This window comes from Equus quagga, chromosome 2 (assembly GCF_021613505.1).
Source record: "Equus quagga isolate Etosha38 chromosome 2, UCLA_HA_Equagga_1.0, whole genome shotgun sequence".
Taxonomy (NCBI): domain Eukaryota; kingdom Metazoa; phylum Chordata; class Mammalia; order Perissodactyla; family Equidae; genus Equus; species Equus quagga.
Genome location: NC_060268.1, coordinates 71660926 through 71681818, shown reverse-complemented (window position 1 = coordinate 71681818; position 20893 = coordinate 71660926). Strand labels below are relative to the sequence as shown.

The 20893-nt window shown below is 39.5% G+C and overlaps 1 long non-coding RNA gene across 2 annotated transcripts in view; it reads left to right on the top strand.

Annotated features, from left to right (window-relative positions):
* The window catches only part of LOC124235404 (uncharacterized), a 75059-nt gene that overhangs the window by 25760 nt on the left and 28406 nt on the right, over positions 1-20893 (top strand). Inside the window, exons 2-4 of one of the 2 annotated variants that reach the window (XR_006887462.1) lie at positions 15479-15614; positions 19944-20102; positions 20595-20687. This is a non-coding gene — a long non-coding RNA (uncharacterized LOC124235404). The remainder of the gene's footprint in view (positions 1-15478; positions 15615-19943; positions 20103-20594; positions 20688-20893) is intronic. The other variant, XR_006887463.1, reaches the window with a different exon arrangement.

Here is a 20893-nt window from a genome sequence, read left to right as displayed (position 1 = left end):
AAATTTTAATTGGTATACACAGTAAGATTAATTTTATGAAGTGATGAAACACCACTTCATAAAATAAGAGCAAGCTCCTAGGACTTATGAACAATAGGAGAAGAAGGAAAAATTCCTTGAAATGCAAAGCACGATGCACAACACAGAAGGATTAATAGAGGCAGGGAGTGACAGGGTGAACTTGACTGAAAAATCAAATTACCAGTTAAAAAGACCAACTTGAGGAATTCTTCAAGGACAAAGGTGTGGGAAAAGTGACAACCTATAAGAGAAAAAATACGAGGCATGGGGGATAGAACCACGAGATTCAATATCTGTACAATAAAACCAGAAAGGCAGATCTAAGAGGATATTGAAAAGAAAAAAATTAGGAAAAAATTTATGTGAGCTGAAGAAAGGCTTGAACTCAAAAGTGCCCACCAGGGTCCAGCCTGGTGGCCGAGTGGTTAAGTTCGGGTGTTCTGCTTCAGCAGCCCAGGGTTTCGCCTGTTCAGATCCTGGGTGCGGACATGGCACCACTCATCAGGCCACGCTGAGGCAGCGCCCCACATAGCAGAGCCAGAAGGACCTACGACTAGAATATACAACTATGCACTGGGGGGCTTTGGGGAGAAGAGGAAGAATAAAAAGAAAAATTGGCAACAGACATTAGCTCAGGTGCCAATCTTTAAAAAATAAAAGTGCCCATCATAAAAGAGTAGATCTTAACCTCATCACAAGAAAAAAAAAGTTTGTAACTATGTATGTTGTTGATTAGATTTACTGTGCTGATAATTTTGTAATATATACAAATATCGAATCATTGTTGTACACCTGAAACTAGTGTAATGTTATATGTCAATTATACCTCAATAAAAAGTAAATAAATAAAATGTTTTTAAAAAGAAACTTCCTACCAGATGAAGAAAAAAATGGAAAAAAGACACACACGTTAAAAATCTTAGGTAGAATTTTTTAAATATTAAGAACAAAGATTAAATCCTACAAGCTTCCAGCACAGGAAATAATATATATTTTTTGCCAACAATGGACAGACAAATTAGGTATCTCACCTCTAACACTAAGGGCTAAAATGTCAGACAGTAATGAAGCAATATCTTTAAAGTTCTGAGAAAGGATCGTCTTAAATCTAGAAATCTATATTCAGCAAAACAACAGTTCATGTGTAAAGGCAAAGTAAGTTATGTTGAGACATTCCAAAACGTTCAGGAAACTTCAAAACCCTGCTCAAAGAAAATAAGGAAGACCCAAAGAAATGGAGAGATATACCATGTTCACTGCTTGTATCCCTCAATATTGTAAAGATGCCAACTGTCTCCAAGTTGATTTCTACAGATTCAGTGCAATCCAGTCAAAATCCTGGCAAGGTTTATTTTTGTGGAAATTGACAAAAAGACTCTAAAATTTATATGGAAGTGAAAAGAACCAAGAATATGCAAGACACTATTGAAAACAAATTATGAGAACTTACACTAGCAGATTTCAAGACTTACAGTAAAGCTAGAATAATTAAGAAATGTCGTTTTGGTAAAAAGAAAGACATGGAGCAGGATAAAGAAGTCCAGAAATAGACTGCTCTGGTTATCTACTGCTGTGTAACTAGCCACTCAAATCTTGGCTTAAAAAAATAACTTACATTTATTTTGTTCACAAATCTGGGAGTTAAGTGGGCTCAGCTGGGCAGTAACTCAGGCTCTCTCAGGTGGTTGTAGTCAGATAGTGGTTGGGGCTGGGTCGTGTTGAAGTCTTGTTCCAGTCTCGTAGCCTGGTGCCTGGGCTGGGAAGACTCACAGAGCTGGGACTGGATGGCTGGGGTTCCTTAGGATGGCACTCACCACAAGGCGGCTCAAGGCTCCCAGAGTGAGTGTCCTAAAAGAGACCAGCAGAAGCTGTGTGACCTTTTATAACTCAGCCCCAAAGTCACCCAGGGTCACTTCCACCTCATTTTATTCATTGAGGCAGCCACAAAGGCCCGCCTAGTTTCAAGGAGAGGGTCATGGACTTCACCTTTTGAAAAGATTTGTGGGCATTTTTTTTTTGAGGAAGATTAGCCCTGAGCTAACATCCACTGCTAAGCCTCCTCTTTTTGCTGAGGAAGACTGGCCCTGAGCTAACATCCATGCCCATCCTCCTCTACTTTATATGTGGGATGCCTATCACAGCACGGCTTGCCAAGCAGTGCCATGTCCACACCCGGGATCCGAACCAGCGAACCCCGGGCCACAGAAGCAGAACATGCACACTTAACCACTGCGCCACCGGGCTGGCCCCTGTGGGCATATTTTTAAAACAGCACATCAACCTGCATATATGGATCACTGGACTTGCAACAAAGGTTCCACAGCAATTCAGTAGGAGAAAAATGGTCTCTTCAACAAATGATGCAAGAGAAATCGGAAATTCATTTGGGAAAAAATGAACCTTACTTAACACCATACACAGACATTTAGTTGAGTGAATGGTAAAATACAAAACTTCTGGGACTAAACATAGGAGATCTTCAAGACTTTGGGGTAGGCAAAGATTTCTTAGATAGGATATAGAAAGCACTAGTCATAAAAGGGAAAAATGATAAACTGTACTTCATTAAAATTAAGAACTCTGTTCATTAAAGATACTAGTAAGAGAATGAAAAGGGAAAACAAAGGCTGGGAGAAGATATTTGCAGTACATTCATCTGGCAAAAATCCTTATCTAGAATACATAAATCAAAAAGAAAAAGACGAACAGCCCAATAAGACTTAAATAGGCATTTTACAGAGGAGGATATCCAAACAGCTAAAAAGCATATAAAAAGGATTCTCACTTCACATCAGAGAAACGCAAATAAAAACCACAATATACCCACCAGAATGGCTGAAATTTAAAAGGCTAAACATACCAAGTGCTGATGAGGATGCAGAGCAATGGAATTGCTGGTAGGAGTGTAAACTTGTACATCTACCTAAATTCTTGAGCCATATCTACGAAAGTTAAACACACACCCACCATATGATCCAGTAGTCTGACTTCTAGGAATACAACCGATAGAAATGGAAACACACATCCAGCAGAAGATAAACTGACATATAAGAATTTCTTAGCAGCTCTTCTCATAACAGGTCCAAGGTGGAAACAACCCAAATGTCCACCAGTTGTAGAGTGAATAAATAAATTGTGGCATAGTCATAAAATGGAATACTTCACAGATAATTGGGGGGAAAATTGAATGTGGATGAGATATTGTATGATATTAAAGAGTTAGGGTTAATTTTGTTGGTTATGATAGAGTTATTGTGGTTATGACTATCTAAGGAAAAAAGGTCTTGTTAAAGCTTTATATTGAAGTATTTTACTGGCAAAATGGCATGTTTCAAGATTCCAGAAAAAAAATCCCAGAGAAAAAAACGGAGACACATGAATGAGTAGTATAATATTGATAATTGATGAGCAGATGATAGGAACATACAGGCTTATGATATTACTATCTCTACTTTGTGTATGTTTTTTAATTTCTATAATATTTTTAATTCAAAACTTAATTTCCATAAAAAAGAACATAAATTTAATGGGGCTGGCCCAGTGGCATAGTGGTTTAAGTTTGCCATAGTCCACTTTGGTGGTCCAGGTTTGCAGGTTTGGATCCCGGGCTCGACCTACTACTCCACTCATCAACCATTGTGGTGGTGACCCACATACAAAATAGAGGAAGACTGGCACAGATGTTAGCTCAGGGCTAATCTTCTTCCGGGAAAAAAAGAGGAAGATTGGCAACAGATGTTAGCTCAGGGCAAATCTTCCTCAGGAAAAAAAAATTATATATATATATATATAAATTTAAAATTGAATGGATCAAATATCCATGAGGAAAGAGGCTTCTCATAACCTAACCAATAATTTTGATTTAATGAGTATATATAAAATCTTATATGCCTCCAAAAACGGAGAATATCATGTTTTTATAAATGTCCATGGAATATTTTCAAAAAATTAACCATGTACACCCACATATACACAATGCAAAGAGTAAAACCTGTACAGGCTACATTTACTGACTGCAATGCAAAGAAACTAAAAACTAACAATTTTTACAAAATAAAAATTTCTATTTAATAATTTTTGAAAGACCCGAAGCTAGGAAAAAAACAAATTAATGAGAGTAGGACAGAGAGATTAATATAGGTAAACTCAGACCTCCGAAAAATTATCGTTTTTATGATGAAAGATTAGAAATATTCCCTTTGAAACAAGGAACAACACAAGGATGGCCACTAACATCCGGACTGTTGATCATTTTGCTTGTGATGGGAGCTGAGTCAACAGAAAAAGAAAAACGTGGCAATGTGCAAAGAAAGGGACAAAATAGTTCTTTGCAGACACTGATTTTCTAAATTAAAAGATAAACGAATAAATTAATAATAGAGCTCAGTAAGTTTTCTGGATTTAAAATTCACATATAAAAATCTATACTGTTCCTATGACAAATGATGACCAAATAGCAAATCTAAAAAGAAAAAAGATATTACTAGGGGCCGGCTCCATGGCCGAGTGGTTAAGTTCGCACGCTCTGCTGCGGCGGCCCAGGGTTCGGATCCTGGGCACGGCCATGGCACCGCTCGTCAGACCACGTTGAGGCGGTGTCCCACATCCCACAACTAGAAGGACGTGCAACTAAGATATACAACTGTGTACGGGGGGGGGGGGGGGGGGGGGTTGGGGGAGAGGAAGAAAAAAAAAAAAAAAAGGAAGATCGGCAACAGTTGTTAGCCCAGGTGCCAATCTTTAAAAAAAAAAAAAAAGAAAGAAAAAAGATATTACTGACAATATCAATACCACAAACTACAAACTGCCCAGGAATAAATAAACAGAAAATGATAAACGTGATTAACGGACATGAATGAAAGCCTGAATACCTTTCCAAGAATGGAAAGACTCGATATCATAAAGATGGTAATTCATTACTAATTAAATTATAAATTCACTGCAGTTCCAATCGCATCCTAACAAGGTGATTCTAACATATATGAGGAGCCAAGGTACTCTTGAATAAAAATTACAACGGGAGGGGCTTGGACTAGCTTATATCAAGATGTATTATAAAGCCATTTTACCGTAATTTAAGACAGTGTGATATTGGCACAGGGGTAGACAGTAAACAAATTTCAAAGGATAGAGAGCCCAGACGTGGACTTGTGTGTAGATGGAAACTTGAGGTTGCATTACAAATCACCGGGAAAGGACAGACTAGTCAATAAATGGGGATGAGATGATTGTTTATCCATATGGGGAGACATAAATCTAGCTATGCAGATATTCTCTCATTTTCTGTGTGTTTAACTATTTCAAATAAAATACTGACAGAAAAAAAGATAATAGATACTACTGAGAAAAAAAGATAAAATAATAGATAAGAAAATAATTCATTGGATAGCAAGAGAAAGCATAAAGTTGATCCATAATATTAATCATTTTAAAATACCAATAAAATGGAGAAACTTTTGGAAAGTCTAACCAAGACAATACACAACGAAATAATATATGCCATAAGAAATAAGCAAATAACCACAGCCAAGAATGACACCATAAAAAAGTAATAAGGGAATACCATATACAATTTTATGTCACTGAAGTTGGATATTTACATAATATGGACAATTTCCCAAAAATCATGAATTTCTCAAATTGCTTAAGAAGAGGTAGAAAAGCTAAATATGCTGGCATCCGTTAAAGAAACTGAAAGGTGTTGTCCAACATCCATTTCCAGAAAAAACCCCAGTCACAGGCTGAGTTCAAAAACCTTCTAAGGAACAGATAATTCCTCTTGCTTAAACTATTAGAGAGCACAGAATCATATAGAAATCTCTCCAATTTGTGCTTAGAAATTAGCACAACTTTGACACAAAAATTTAAGAAACTAGGACACACAAAAAATCAGTAGATTCCATGTTACTTAGTAATGGTGGTAATAATCCTGCACAAAATATTAGCTTTCGACTCCAACAGTGTATTAAAAAATTCTATGCAAAAGTAGGATTCATTCCAGGATATAAATTTGGTTCAACATTAAGCTACCTATTCATGGACAAAGCAGAAAAATACATGTTCATCTTGAAAAATTCTGAAAATCCTAAGAAAAATAGAACTAATAAGAACAGCTAGTGTTTATTACTTACTCTGTGTTAGGCACTGTGGTAAGAGCTTCGCATGCTTTATTTAATCCTCAGGACGGTATTATGAGGCCACAGTATGAGGCCAGGATTATCATCCTCCTATTTTTTCTATATAAGAGTACTAAAATTTAGAGAGTTTAAGTACTTTTCCAAGCTAGGAATAGAAATTTCCTTCACTTGTTGGAAATCATTTACCAGAAACCAACCATCCAACCAAGCCAACATTGCAATCATTGAAATAGGATTCCAACCCCTTGCTTGCTTGGATCTCTACCAAGGCCTCATCCTTGGCAGTCTGGTCTCAATTTCCTAGATTTTTCTTTAACTCCTCAAGGCTTGCTCTATTGCTATTCAACCCATAGGAACAGAGGCCCAGCTTCCAATTGGCACGGCCAAAAACATAAGATGAATTTTCTCCCTCATGTCTTGGCAGTAAAGCCTACCTTCTACCTTTGGAAAGAATTCAAGGAAACTAGAGATTTGAGCTGGAGAGACCATGGGTAATGTCAAGTCACTGAACTCTCCAGCAACAAGAATTCAAGGGTTCTGATCTCACAAGGGGATCCTTGATCAAATCACTGGCCCTTTCTGAGCATCAGTCTCCCTACCTCCAAAATAATGGCACTGGGTTGGATGATCCAAGACCATCCCTTCTGATTCTACATTAAAAGACTGATGATCCAAAACAAGGCTCAAATTACTTTTGCAGTGGCAGCATTGTAAATGTCAGCTTGTTGGCCCCCTGCTTCTATATAACACTTGTAAAATTTGTAAGAAGGAACTGTGAACATCTCAGTTCATGGCTAGAAACAAATAAAGTATGTTCTTTGGAAAAGAAACATCTCTTCCCTAGTTTGCAAAACTTTGGACTCTTGTGATTTACCCGGCAAACATAGGAAATCAATTTGTGTAGCTCTGCAGAGGAGATTTGCATTAATTTGGAGGAAATACTATTAAAAAAAAGTGTCCCCTTTTACCATATGTCTAACACAAGTGGAGACAGAAAACATATGCTCTGTGCAGTTTGGCGGAGCCCCAGCCCTGGAGAACAGAAACACAGTCTTCAAAGTTTTCCAATGCAAATTGATATAAAGACAGATATTTTAAAATGTCATGCCGGTTCTGTGTGGCAGAATATACAAAGAGGTAGCAATTTAACATTTCTTTCTTGGAGATAAACTATGGATGAGCAGACCTTGGGAGATTGCTTGGGAGAGGCAGGCATATTTGCATGAGGAGCCTTGGGTGCCTCATGAATGGAAACTGATTAAGACTCTCCTCCTTTACCCCCAAGATTCAAGTTGCAGAAATCTGCTTCAGTAGCCCACAGTTTCCCTAAACAATATCCAGAGGGAGGAAAGAGCTACAAAGCCCTGAAACAAAATCACGGTGGGGATAAAGCATTAGGCTTGGGGGCAGGCCCCTGTTCGGAGGTGGGTTATCTGGAGAGAGGAGTTGCTCGAATCCCTGATGCTGTGGATCCTTAGATCCACATAGCCATCTTGGAGGCCAGCTAGTGCCCTAGGAAAGTGGCCCACATGTGGGAGCTGTGACAATAGAACCCCTGGCAGAGCACTGAGGAAGTGTGGGAACCCCCCTTCCCACACTTTGAAAGACCACCAATGCTGTGTCAACCAGCTTCCCCAGGTGATGTGGCATCCTTTAGCCTCAAGGGGCCACTCCATCTGGAAGGCATGAGCAAACTAGGCATGTGGTCATAATTAAGCACCTTTGGGACTTCTTAATCACAAGAAACAAGGAGTTCAAGGTGTTCAATAGAAATATGAACAGGAAATGTGTCCCTGGTATTTGTAGCCCCAAAGTGTCAAGGAGGAACATATCTGTTAGCTCCAAGGGGAAAAGAACCCTAATAGTGGCCATCAGGCTGCCCCCAGCTCTCACAACAAGAAAAGAGTGCCCCCAATCCAGGGCAGCTCCAAGCAGGCCATGATGCACTGGAGAACTTTAGGCAGCTTCATGGACTTGGCCTTGGTCTGACTGCTAGACTCCTAGACCCCAGCTCAACTTGGGCTAAGTAGACACACTTGACAAAGACATCATGGAAATCGTTTAATTTGAGTTTCCGATACATTTTGAGTCCATTTTGACCATTTAGTTTCTAGGAGACAGCCATATCATTGAATATGTCAAATGTATTGGCAGAGTTTTACATAGTACTGCATCAGTAAGTTTGCAGTCTTCTTAGTAACTGTGGTTATATCCCCTTTCTCATTCCTAAAGATGTGTATTTACCTTTTCTATTTTTTCTTAGATTAAATTTGCCAGAGGTTTGTCCAGGTTCAAACTTCTCCAAAGAACTTGCTCTATAGTTTATTTTTAATTCTGTTGGTTTTCTGTTTTGTGAATTATTAATTCCTGATTTTAATTATACTTATCTCATCTTACAGATTTCCTTGATGCTGTTTATGTAACTTCCTTTGTTGTTTCCTTGTTTCACAGCATTTACATCTTTTTTATTCAAGGATGAAAGTTATGATTTTGCCCCCAAATATAGTAAAGTAATGATTTTGCCCCAAATATGTCACTCACCTCACCCCATAACTTTTAATATATAGTATTCTCATTATAGTAATTTTCTAAATATTCTGTAATTTCAGCTTAGTTTTTTTTATTAATGCAGTAATTATTTTTTAATGTTATTTTAATCAAGTAGCTTGTTGCATTGTTGGTTTGTTTAATCTTTTGTGGTCAGAAAATACAGCTTATAAAATTTCTGATTTTTAAAATTTATGGATATTTTCTTTGTAAATCTATATTCAATCAGTTTTTGTAAATAATCCATGAACCTTTGAAAGTAATGTGTGTTCCCTACAAGCAATAAAAATGTCTATTCAACTTAGTCATATTATTCAAATATTTTATGTCATTCTACTAGTGTTATCTTTAAATGTTCAAACACATATCTGAACCTACACTTTTCGAGCAACATTAAAATAAAATAATATTTATTGACATTTCCCAAATAATATAAATTTCCTTCCACCTTCCCCCCACTAGTTTTTATTGAAATAATATGGCATTTTAGATACAAGTGATTTTTATAAAGCATTTATGTTATGTAACTCATTTCAAAAATTGTTTTTAACATTTACATTGTTTTCTATCTATATTTATTATAATTATTTACACAGTCGATTGGCTTTTTTATTGGTTTTATTATCCTCTGAATGTTTTCCTCTCCCTTGAATTCTCCACTTTGATGCATTTGTTGGTAGATCTGCCTCCTCTTCAAGCAATACTTTTTTGTTGGAAGGATTTGTGCATGACTTGTATACATGAGATGGGTAGTTAAGACCCTTTAATATCTGAAAACGTCTTTCTGTTGCTCTTGCAGCTGAATAGCATTATTTACTATAGAATTCTTTGTTTATACTCTTCCCCTTTAAAATCCTAAAGATGTTGTTCCCCGCCCTCAGGGATTTAGTGTTGGAGAGGAGATCCTGATGCCAGTCTATTGACATTGTTTTCTTACCCTCTGTGGATAACCTCTTTTTTCTCTCACTCTTTACATCCTCATAGGGTTTTTCCCCCTATTATCTTTGAAAATAAAAGATCCAAGAAAAATGTAGGTGTAGGTCTCTCTCCAATAAAAATGCCTTATATTCACTTAGTCCTTTTAAGCTAAAGACTTAAGGCTTTCTTCAGCTCAGGGAACTTTTCTTCCATTATTTTTTGATTATCATTTTTTCTATTCTCTTCTTTCCTCCTGAGACCCCCATTCTAAGGATAACTGAACTCTTGGATATGTTCTGACTCTTGGTGTTTGAGCAATCTTGTTCATCTCAGCTTTTCTTACTTATAGGATAAGAAAATTTCTCTCACTGCTTCCAGGAAACTTAAAAATATCTGAGGTATCTGACCACAGCAGGCTGTGGACAGGACTCAACCTTCTCCTCTCAGAGGTATGAGGTGTCACAGGCCAGGTGTGGAATACAGTTGTGTAGTCATCCTCTACCTTTCAATGGCAGACACAGGCAGGAGCCAACACAGGGAGGATACCAGAAGGATGTTCTCACCTATGGGGATGAGTGGAGAGAGCTGCAGGCAGACTGGAACCCAGAGTGAGGGGTAAATGAAACAGAGCAGCTCATGCCCTCAGTGCAGCATAGGTTGGATGGCCTGAACCAAGCAGAGACTCCAGATCCCCATATACACTGAATCCACAAACCAAGCAGGTGACCTGGGGACATGGGTTGCTGACAGAGGGGAGTCCAAAGGCAAGCTTAAGCTAAGCAGGCATAGGTCTAAATTTGGGGTTATCACAGGAGGTGAAACTCAGAGAAAGAGCAGGCTCTGAGCAGACCAGGAGTAATTTAAAGCTTCCAAAGTGTGTTCCGTCCTTGTGCTCATGGGAGAATGGGAAAAGATATGGATAAGAAAAGGACCATTCTTTCATCTGATCCACATGACAACTCCATGAGATAGGCATACTTAGCCCTATTTTACAGGCAGGGAGACTGAGGCCTAATGGAACAACTTTTTCAAGATCCTCTTCTAGAAAATAATGCGCTTGGGTTTTGAACCCACACCCACATGTCTCCAGAGTCTGAGGTTTTCCATGATATTGCATTTGGCTTACATAGCATTATGAAGTAACAATATTGTCTTTTTTTTTTTTCACCTGTTCTTTATAACCAGTGGAACTCTAGTGCCCTTCTTGGCACTATTCAGTACACTGCCTTCCCAAAGCAAAGATGATTTTTTTCAGGGATTTTATATTTGAAAGTGATTCTATAAGGAGCAGAAGTTCACTGAGGTTGCCTCAAATAACCAATCTTTTAGTGTAAGGCCAAGCAGTGACCTTTCCCCAGTTCTTCTCTCATTGACTTTCCTGGTCTCTACTGATGTTCTTGCTCTGGCTTCTCTTGTTCCTATTGCCACCACCAGGGCTGCAAGTGCCACAGCCTGGTAGACCAGCAAGCTGGGAAAAGCAGGATCTACATCTCCCACTAGGCAGGCTCCACACTGCAGTTCTTGGTGCTACAGCCTCAGCAAGACCACTGATGAAATTCTCCTTATCTTTGTGCAATTTCTTTCTCCTCCTTTTCCCCAATTATATGGCTGCCTTTGTCTGATTGCACCAGTGTCCAAAGCTGGTGCATACTTGTTCCACCCTCATTTTGGTGTTTGGTTCCCTTTTAACGTGTGTTTTTCTGACAGCCTGCCAGTGAGTCACTCTTCATCTAGTAGCCAGACATAATGTTCTTGTGTGCCCTTGATTGATTTGTTTTCATTTCTCCAAACCTGGGAGAATAGAACAAAAATAGCCTGTGTCTTTTATAGATTGGATGCAGGAATCAAAAGGATTGTGGACAGAAATGTATTATCTTAAAACTCTACAGTGACTCCCTGTATGAGTTTTCTGTTTCCTGTGTAAAAAATTACCACAAACTTAGCAGCTTATAACAGCACAAATGTATTCTTACAGTTCTGGAGGTCAGAAGTACAAAATGAGTCTTAAGGGGTTAAATCAAGGCGTCAGAAAGGCTGGTTCCTTCTGGAGGCTCCAGGGGAGAATTTATTCCTTAAGTCTTTGCCTTTTAGAGGAGTGTTCCTTGGTTCCCAGCCTCATCACTCCAGTCTTTGCTTTTGTAGTCACATTTTCTCCTCCGCTCTTATAAGGACACTTGTGATTACCTTTAGGACTCAGCCAGAGAGCCGAGGATAGTCTCCCCATCTCAAAATCCTTAACTTAATCACATTGGCAAAGTCCCTTTTGCCGTATGAGATAACATTGACAGGTTCCAAGCATTAGATTGTGGCCTTTACGGGGGCTATTATTCAACCTAGCACAATCCACTCTCTGGCCTCCAGAGATTCACATCTATTCTATATACATTACCCCATTCCAACACCCCCAAAAGTCCCAACCCACTCTAGCATAAACCTGAAGTCCAAAATCTCATCGTCTAAATCATCTAAATTAGGTATGGGTAAGACTCTGCGTATGATTCAACCTGGGGCAAAATTCCATCTGTGGACCTATAAAACAAGTTACCTGCCCCCAAAATACAATGATAGGACAGGCATAGAATAACAGTTATACACATTCCTATTTCAAAAGAGAAAAAAATGGAAGGAAGTAAGGAGTCGCCAGTCCTAATCAAATTCAATATCCAGCCAGGAAAATTCCATTAGTTTTCAATGCCTGGGAATAACGTGTGGCTCAGGTTCCCAGCCTCTGTACCCATAGCTCTGCCCTCTGGACCAAGGCTCTTCCCTCAGAGTCGTTTTTCTGTTTTCTTGAAGGGTAGGACATATTTGTAGTGGACTAGTTTTTTTTTTTAACTTTATTTAATTTACTTTTTTTCTGTTTTTTTCTCCCCAAATCCCCCCAATACATAGCTGTATATTTTTCAGTTGTGGGTTCTTCTAGTTGTGGCATGTGGGACACCGCCTCAACATGGCCTGATGAGTGGTGCCATGTTCACGCCCAGGATCCAAACCAGCGAAACCCTGGGCCGCCAAAGCAGAGCACATGAACTTAGCCCCTCGGCCACGGGGCCGGCCCCTGTAGTGGACTAGTTTTATCAGCCTATTTTCTACCTGTAGAATTTTGAGAGTCCAACAGCCTTCTTTCATTTCATCTTGTCTCTGTCCCTTTCAATCCAAGCTGGCTGGCAATGTTTCTACCAATGTAACATTCTGAAAACTTTTGTGTATTACCCATGTATGTCACAGGGATTCATTCCATTAGACAAGAGAGTCCACTAAAGATCTTTTCTGGATAATCTCATTTCTATTCCTGTCTTCTGCTGAGATTGCTGAGGGGATCCATGAGTGACACAGCTAATCTCTTTAGCACTAGCAAAGGATTGTCCATTCCCACCTTTGGCCTTTTGTTCAGAACATACTATTCTGGCAGTGAATATCCTAATTTTAGTAATCTGAATAAGATGAGAGTCCTTGAGGGCAAGGGTGAAATAATCTCCCAGGGACTTCCAGCTCTCTGCACACATGAGTGAAGCAGCTTCAGTAGCCTAAGAGCAGGCTTCTAAGAAATTGTAGGTGTGAGCTGCTAGGAGCAAAACATGCAGAGACTGGGGGATGTGCACACCAAATGGTTAGGGGAATCCAGGGAGACCTGAATGAGACCAACAGCATCAGCCTCACATTACAAAGTGATACCAGAGAATTGGTATGATGGCTTATAGAAGTATGATGCAATGATGATGCATTCTCTTGGCAGAAATATTCTCTTTTCTAACTTTTAGCCAAAATGGTGCTGTTTCATACTGTCTCCTTGCTCTGGAATTTTCTTAGAGATTAGAGATCTTTAAATATTGGAAGATAACAAGTCCTAACCACAATATTCCATTACTCCTGTCTCCTCCATGCATCTTTGCAGTCCTGGTAGTTGTCATGGTCATAATCATCTCTTAACATATACTCATCATCTTCCTCTAACAGGCCTGTAAATTGCTCTGATAGAGGAATGAGGCCACTGAGTACAGTCTAACAAGACAATGTGATTGTTAGGAAGTTATGACACTGGACATCTTCTCTGCCCTGAGCAGCTGCCATCCGCTTAACCCATCCATCAACTAGGGAAGTGATTCTGACAGGTCACCTTTCATAATGGCTCCACTTCTATTTATAGAACCAGCTGATTATATTGTACATGATCTTTATTACCTGAGTGAATTCACAATGTCTCTGCAGCCTGCTGTTTATCCCAAAAGTGATAAGTGGCATGCTTTTTCAAACCCCTCATCTTCTGAAGGGTATCTGAAGGGCAGCATCCAAGCACTGGTTATCGTCTTCTGTGACATTCACTATGAGCACACGAGGTGTGGACCTGGCCTGGCTCCAGGGTAGTAGTGTCCCTCAGTCAGACTCAGACTCTGCCTTCAAGGAACTCACACATTGCTATGGACTGAATTATGTCTCCCCAAAATGCATATGTTGAAGCCTTGGCCCCAATGTGATTGTATTTGGAGATAGGACTTTTAGGAAGTAATTAAGGTCAAATGAGGTCATAAAGGTAGGGGTCCTAATCTGACAAGATTGGTGGCCTTATCAGAAGAAGAAGAGAGAGCAATCTCTCTCTCTCTTTCCATGTGCACACATTGAAGAAAGGCCATGTGAGGACACAGCAAGAAGGTGGTCATCTGCAAGCCAGGAAGAGAGCCCTCACCAAAAAACCAACCCTACCGACCTTGATCTGGGAGCTCTATCCTCTAGAATTGTGAGAAAATAAATGTCTGCTGTTTAAGCCACTCAGTCTGTGGTATTTTGTTATGGTAGCACGGCAGACTAAGTCGTACATATAAAATAAAGAAATACATCAGCACAGAAAGTGAGAACCCCACCCCCAGCCCTGGGTACCACACAGATTCGTGCACCCTTTGTATTGTGACTGCCTTATTGCTAGTTTTTTCTTAAAACCCTGAGTGAGATACTTGTTTCCTATATTTAGAATGTTCATTTTGTCCTATGGCTTTCCTACAGCATTTAGCAGGACTCTTTTCCATTTGGATCTGCTACATTCCAACCCTAAAACTGCACACTTTGACAAGTATGCCAGGTCAGCCCAGCAGCCATTTCCCTGGAGGGTCATTCACTCACCCAGATCAGAACCTGTGACTCTGAAGCCAGTTCACCTCCAGCCACCCCAAGAAGGTGGCAGAAAGAGTATTTGGCTTGTGCACAGGCTCAGTGCTGAAGGACAACGCAGTTATGTTGGGGACCACTGAGCTTTGGGAAGGCTAGCCCCTCATCTCTCAGGGAACAGCAGCTGAGTTCAGTGTTGCATTCCCTCCTGGGTGTCGTGTCCTCACTTTGAAACAGAGTTGGCTGGGTCTTGTGCCTGCACAGTAATTAAGGTTAATGAGCACACTCCATCTGGAGAGCAGAAAGGCAAATCTGTTCTTTGAGTTCACATTCTTGGCACTCATCCCAGCTGGAAGGATCCAGAAAACACTGATAATCTTCCCCTGTGGGATGTTGCCAGGTTGTAGGGCCCGGTCCTGGCCCCAGACAAGACAGGGGAGGGTCACAAGGCAATCTCTCTGAGATCTGACATCTACAATCTGTGCAGGGCATCTGATATTAACTTAAGGCAGATTTTGGGCCTAGGATTTCAGAGTCAGTGTTTGAGAAGCCAGACTGAGTCCTGCTGTGAAATGCAGGGGCATGAAACTCTAGCATATACATCCTTCCCTGAGAGTCATCAATAACAATGTGGAATCAGTGCCACAGGGTCCAAGGCATGGCCTGGCCGGGTCAGAAATGTGTATTTGCTCCAAGTTCAGCTGTGCCGTTGCTCTGAGACTCTAAGAAAACCCCTTCTTCTCCTTATATTCCAGACTCTTCACCTATTAAATGGAGAGCGGTGGACTAGATCCGTGTTTCAAAGTATGATCCAAGGAGCCCAAGAAGGTCTATGGATGCCCAGAGTGGAAAATGCACAGCACACCCAAGATGGTCTTACTGCTGGATAGGGTGAGAGGAAATGGTTCTGTATGTTAGCAGGTACAATAGAAGGAAATATTTCTGAAAAAAGAAAAGACAAAGCAAATATGATTGGGTAATAGTTGCAGATTCTGCACAATGGCAATTGGCACTTGTTATTTCATTGTTTATACTTCTCTAGGTCTTAAATTTCTCAAACAATTAAAGCAGGAGCAGGTCTTGACCTAGCTGTGAGTAGGGCACTAACCTCCTACCCTCAACACATGCATATGTACATATTGAAATTTAAAGTTTCTTTTTATTTTACATAAATTATATCATATTTGAGGTATTGTTCCTCAACTTACTTTTTCACTTAACAAAATTTCTTAGACCTCGTGTGTGTGTGTCTTTTTAACTGCCTCAGGGTATCCCATGTCACAGACACACCATGGCTGTTTTAACCATTCCTTTATTGACAGATATTTCACTTGCTCCCAGTTTTTCTCTGTTACAACAATACTTCAGTGAACATCTTTCAAAATCCCAGAGCTGAGAAGCAACAAAACTTTGACAAAACATGTATTTCCTAATCCCCAGGCCTGGGCTTCCACATAATTGTTAGCGGTTATTAGAAAATGACTGATGTTCTTAAGTTTCATGCTTTTGCATTCTACAGCATAGAATCAAATATCAGTTGATGGGTAATCCTGAATAGATTCCCCTACGCAGTTTTCAGTTGTCTCAAGGCATTGAGGAGAAAAACTAGACTTCAAGACATGTCAAGAAGGAATAGCCCAAGTAAATATCCCAGGTTCTCAACTCAGAACCCTGGAGGGCAACACAGTACAAGTGTTGTCAAACCAGAGGTAGTTACTAGCCTTGTTTACAAGAAGTGAACCCCCCTTCAAGTAAGTTCAGCTCCATATTGGATTAAGGTGATCTGCCTGAATTTTAGCTGCTTACCAGAGCATGTGATAAATGCTCTCTAGCAAAGGATAGCATCATCCAGAGCCACTACAATTGTTGTCATCAATGCTCGGCATCCCAGTGAAATTTTATCAGATATATCAAGAAGTTGAACCAAAAGAAAAAGTAAAACAATAGAAGTAGACCCACAGATGACCCAGATATTGGCATTATCAAAGATAGTCTTTAAAAAAATGTGGTTAATATGTTCAAGAAAATAAGTAACAAGGTGAAAAATTTCACTAGAGAGCTGGAAATTTTGTTAAAGGATCAAATGGAAATTCTAAGACTGGAAAGTAAAACTGAAGTGAAAATTCAAATAGATAGATTTAACAGCTGATTAGACACAGCAGAAGAGAAGATTAATGAACTGAAAGTTTAGTAGAAAATATTCGGACTAAAGTATAAAAAGAAAAAATACAGAAATAAAGCATCATCAACAAAATCTGAAATAGTGAAAAGGTCTACATCTACTTGGAGAATCAGAAAGGGAAGTGAGAGAGAATGGGACAGATGGATATTTGAAGGAGGAAAGAGCCAAGAATTTTCAAAAACTCACGAGATATGAAGTGAGATTCAAGAAGTGATACAAACACTAAGTAGAAAAATACAGGAAAAAACATACCTAAGCACCTCCACAGTAAACTGTGGAAAACCAACGACACAGAGAATCTTTAAAGCAGGCAGAGAAAAGGGCACATTACCTCCAACAGTTAGACCTAAGGGAATATTATTCCCATGAGCCTTCCTGAAAGATGCACTAGAGAACAATCTACAGCCAAAGAAGAGGTGACAGGAGAAACCTCAGCAAAAGGGCTCGTGGTGAGCATTAAATATATTTAACTGCGAGATTAAAACTAAGGTGGACATAAAAGGAACAACATTATGTGAACATTACACACTCTAACTACGTAGAAATAATAGAACTAACTGAAAATGGGAGAAGAATGGAGAAAAAAGGTGTAAATTAGAATAAGCTCCCTAATTTCTTAATACATAATAGCTGGGAATAAAATAGATATTTAAAGTTGACAACTTAAATTATAGAAACTTAAGCAATTTAGAAGAACAAAGGTAAATAATAAGAAAACTAATACTAGTGACTAAAACTAGGTGATGGAAGAGAAAAAGAAGAATAGGAGTAGGAATCAGGGATAAAGGAAAAATCATGAATAAAATAATAAAGATCAAACAAACAAATAAAATGAATATATTTATCTCAATTCTCCTTCCAAAGTCAAAAAGGAGAACAAAAATCCAATAGAAAAATGGAGAAAAGGTATAAACAGAGCACTCACAAAAAAGGAAATACAAATGGATCTTCAGCATATGCAAAGATGTTTAACCTCATTCACTAAGAGAAACGAAAATTAAAAATACCCTGAAATTTACAAAGGCATATGCATATATCAGATCCCAAGAATGATACACTTCAGATTTGTACATTTCACTATAGGTAAGTTTTATCTTTCAAAAAATGATAAAGAAATGTTGAATTTTAATTAATAATATGCAAGCTAAAGTGCTTTGAATTGAAGTGTGCTAATATCCACATCTTTCTGTGAAATAGATCCCCAAAATAAGAAGGATAGATGATAGATAAATAGGAAATAAAACAAATATAACAAAATGTTAACAACTGCAGAATCTAGGTGGTGAATTAATGCATGCTCACTGTACAATTCTTTCAACTTTTTAGTATGTTTGAAAATTTTCATAATAAAAAGTTAAGGAAAAAATACCTCTAGGTAACATATTCTTTCAATTTGGCAAAAATAAAAAAACTTGATAACTCTGTTTTCCAGGTTGTAGGACAACAGTCCCTCTCAACCTTTGCTGGTCGAGGCTTACTTGGGTTCACCTTCTAGAGAGAATAATTCCAATCAGAAGTAAAATGGATATGTCCTTACAGACAGCAATTCCACTAAAGACACTTAATCTTCAGACATGCAAAATGACATAGCAACAAGGATATTTTTTCCATGATTGTACGATAAACAAAAGATTAGAAATCATCTCAATGTCTAATTTATAAAAGAATGAGAGAGGCCGATCCCGTGGTTGAGTGGTTAAAGTTCCACGTGCTCTGCTTTGGTGACCTGGGTTTGCAGGTTCGGATTCTGGGTGTGGGCCTACCCCATTCATCAGCCACGCTGTGGAGGCATCCCACATGCAAAGTAGAGGAAGATTGGCACAGATGTTAGCTCAGGGCGAATCTTCCTCACACACACACACACACACACACACACAAAGAATGGTAAAAGATACTATCGTATAGCCATACAATGAAATACAATATAGGTATTAAGAAGAAAGAAGCAACTTTCTATGTACTGATATGCAGTAATCTCCAAGGTATATTAAGTGAAAAAAGTAAGGCATGGAAAGTTTGTATAACAGGCTTGCATTTTGTGTAAAAAACAAATACATAAACATCCATGTTTTCTTGTATATGCATAGACTACCTCCAGATTATGTATGGATGAGGACCTCATAACAGTAGTTTTCTCTTGGGAGATGACTTGGATCACTGGGGATAGAGGTAGTTAGAAAACTGCTTTTCACTGTTTGCTTTTTGTACTTTTTGAATTTTGAACTGTGTATAAATATTATTTATACAAAATGTTACATATAATCCTCAAAAATTTAAAAATAGAATTACCATATGATCCAGCAATTCTGCTTCTGGATATGTACCCAAAAGAATTGAAACAGGGCTTCAAAGAGATATTTGTACACCCACGTTCATAGCGACATTATTCACAATAGCCAAAAGACAGATATAACCCAAATGTCCATCGATGTATGAATGGAGGAACAAAATGTGGAACATTCATACAATGCAATATTTATTCAGTCCTAAAAAGAATGGAAATTCTGACACAGGCTACAACATGGATGAACCTTGAGTACATTATGCTAAGTGAACTAAGCCAGTCACAAAAAGACAAATGGTGCATGATTCCACTTATATGAGGCATCTAGAGTAGTCAAATTCATAGAGACGGAAAGTAGAATAGCGCTTACCAGGGGCAGAGGGGAGGAGGAATGGGGGGCTGTTGTTTAATGGGCACAGAGTTTCAGTTTTGCAAGATGAAAAGAGTTCTGGAGACGGATGGTGGTGATGGTTGCATGACAAAGTGAATATCCTTCATGCCACTCAACTGTTTACTTTAAAATGGATACTATGGTAAATTTTATGTAATGTGTATTTTACCAAAATTTAAAAAAAATTATATTTTTTAAAATAGAGAAAGAAAGACAAAAACAGCATTAGAACAAAGTGTTGTGGCTTCCACAACCATGCCCAGGAAGGAGCTGCCAGGTGAGTCCTTCCTGCCGGCAGAGATCACGTCTGGGCCTGGGCTTCTCAGGAAGTAACTAGCCTTCTTCTGTCCTGCTCTGTTTCAGCTGCTGCCAGTACAGGTGTCTGCTCTCTGAGTGAAAGCCCACTGCTCTCATTGGCTCCCAGCTGATGTCTGGCTACCCCTCTCTCTCCTAGAGCAGCCCCAACCAGAGTGCCAGCCCACCCAGTGGCCCTTATGAAGTGGTGACCACTCCCACCAGCAGGTCAGTGCCCTCTGGGAAGGGGTGAGGAGGGAGACAAGGTTTGAATGAGGGGAAAGCACGGTCGCTTGTGGTTACATATATGCCAGGACCAGCTGGCCCAGAGCTTGCACAGGTTTCTTCCTGAAGCTCTGGAGGGGTTGGGGGAGATGGATCTCCACTTTGCCTTCCACCAGAGCAGGGAGAAGCATACAAAAGTCTAGGGTTTAGGATGTGGGACCTTGGGTTAAGTCATTTCCCTTTTCCATGCCTCAGTTTCCACATTTATAAAATGAACATTACGAGACCTGCTAACTTGCTTCTAGGGCAGTCGTGAGGATCAAACAATAAGCTGGATGTGAAAGTACAATGTACAGCTCAAGTGCTCCGAAAGTTCAGGGATGATGATGATGATTGCTATATGTGGGGAGAGAGAGCAGCAGTGTCCCCTCGTCCTAAAGCCCTCTCTGGCAGCTGGGCTGGCAAGGACTGACCTGCCTTCCTGGTCTGCTCCAGGGAGCTCCAGTTTCATTCAAAGTATTTACTGACCACCTTCAGGGCGAGGGACTGTGCTGAATTGCGCTGAATCTTCACACGCCTGTGACTCAGGTATTATCACCTGCCCTCAGTAGAGAGGAAGTCAGTAAATAGCCCCAAGATGAATGAGTGATGTGTTGGTGTAGACATGGCTGACAGAGTCCCAACAATAATCTTAAATTGCCCAGGGCTGCACTGCCAGGCAGTGGCAGAGCTGGGATTGGGGTCATCTGACCGCCATGACTGTCCTTCCCACCATACCAGCAGTTTTCAAACCA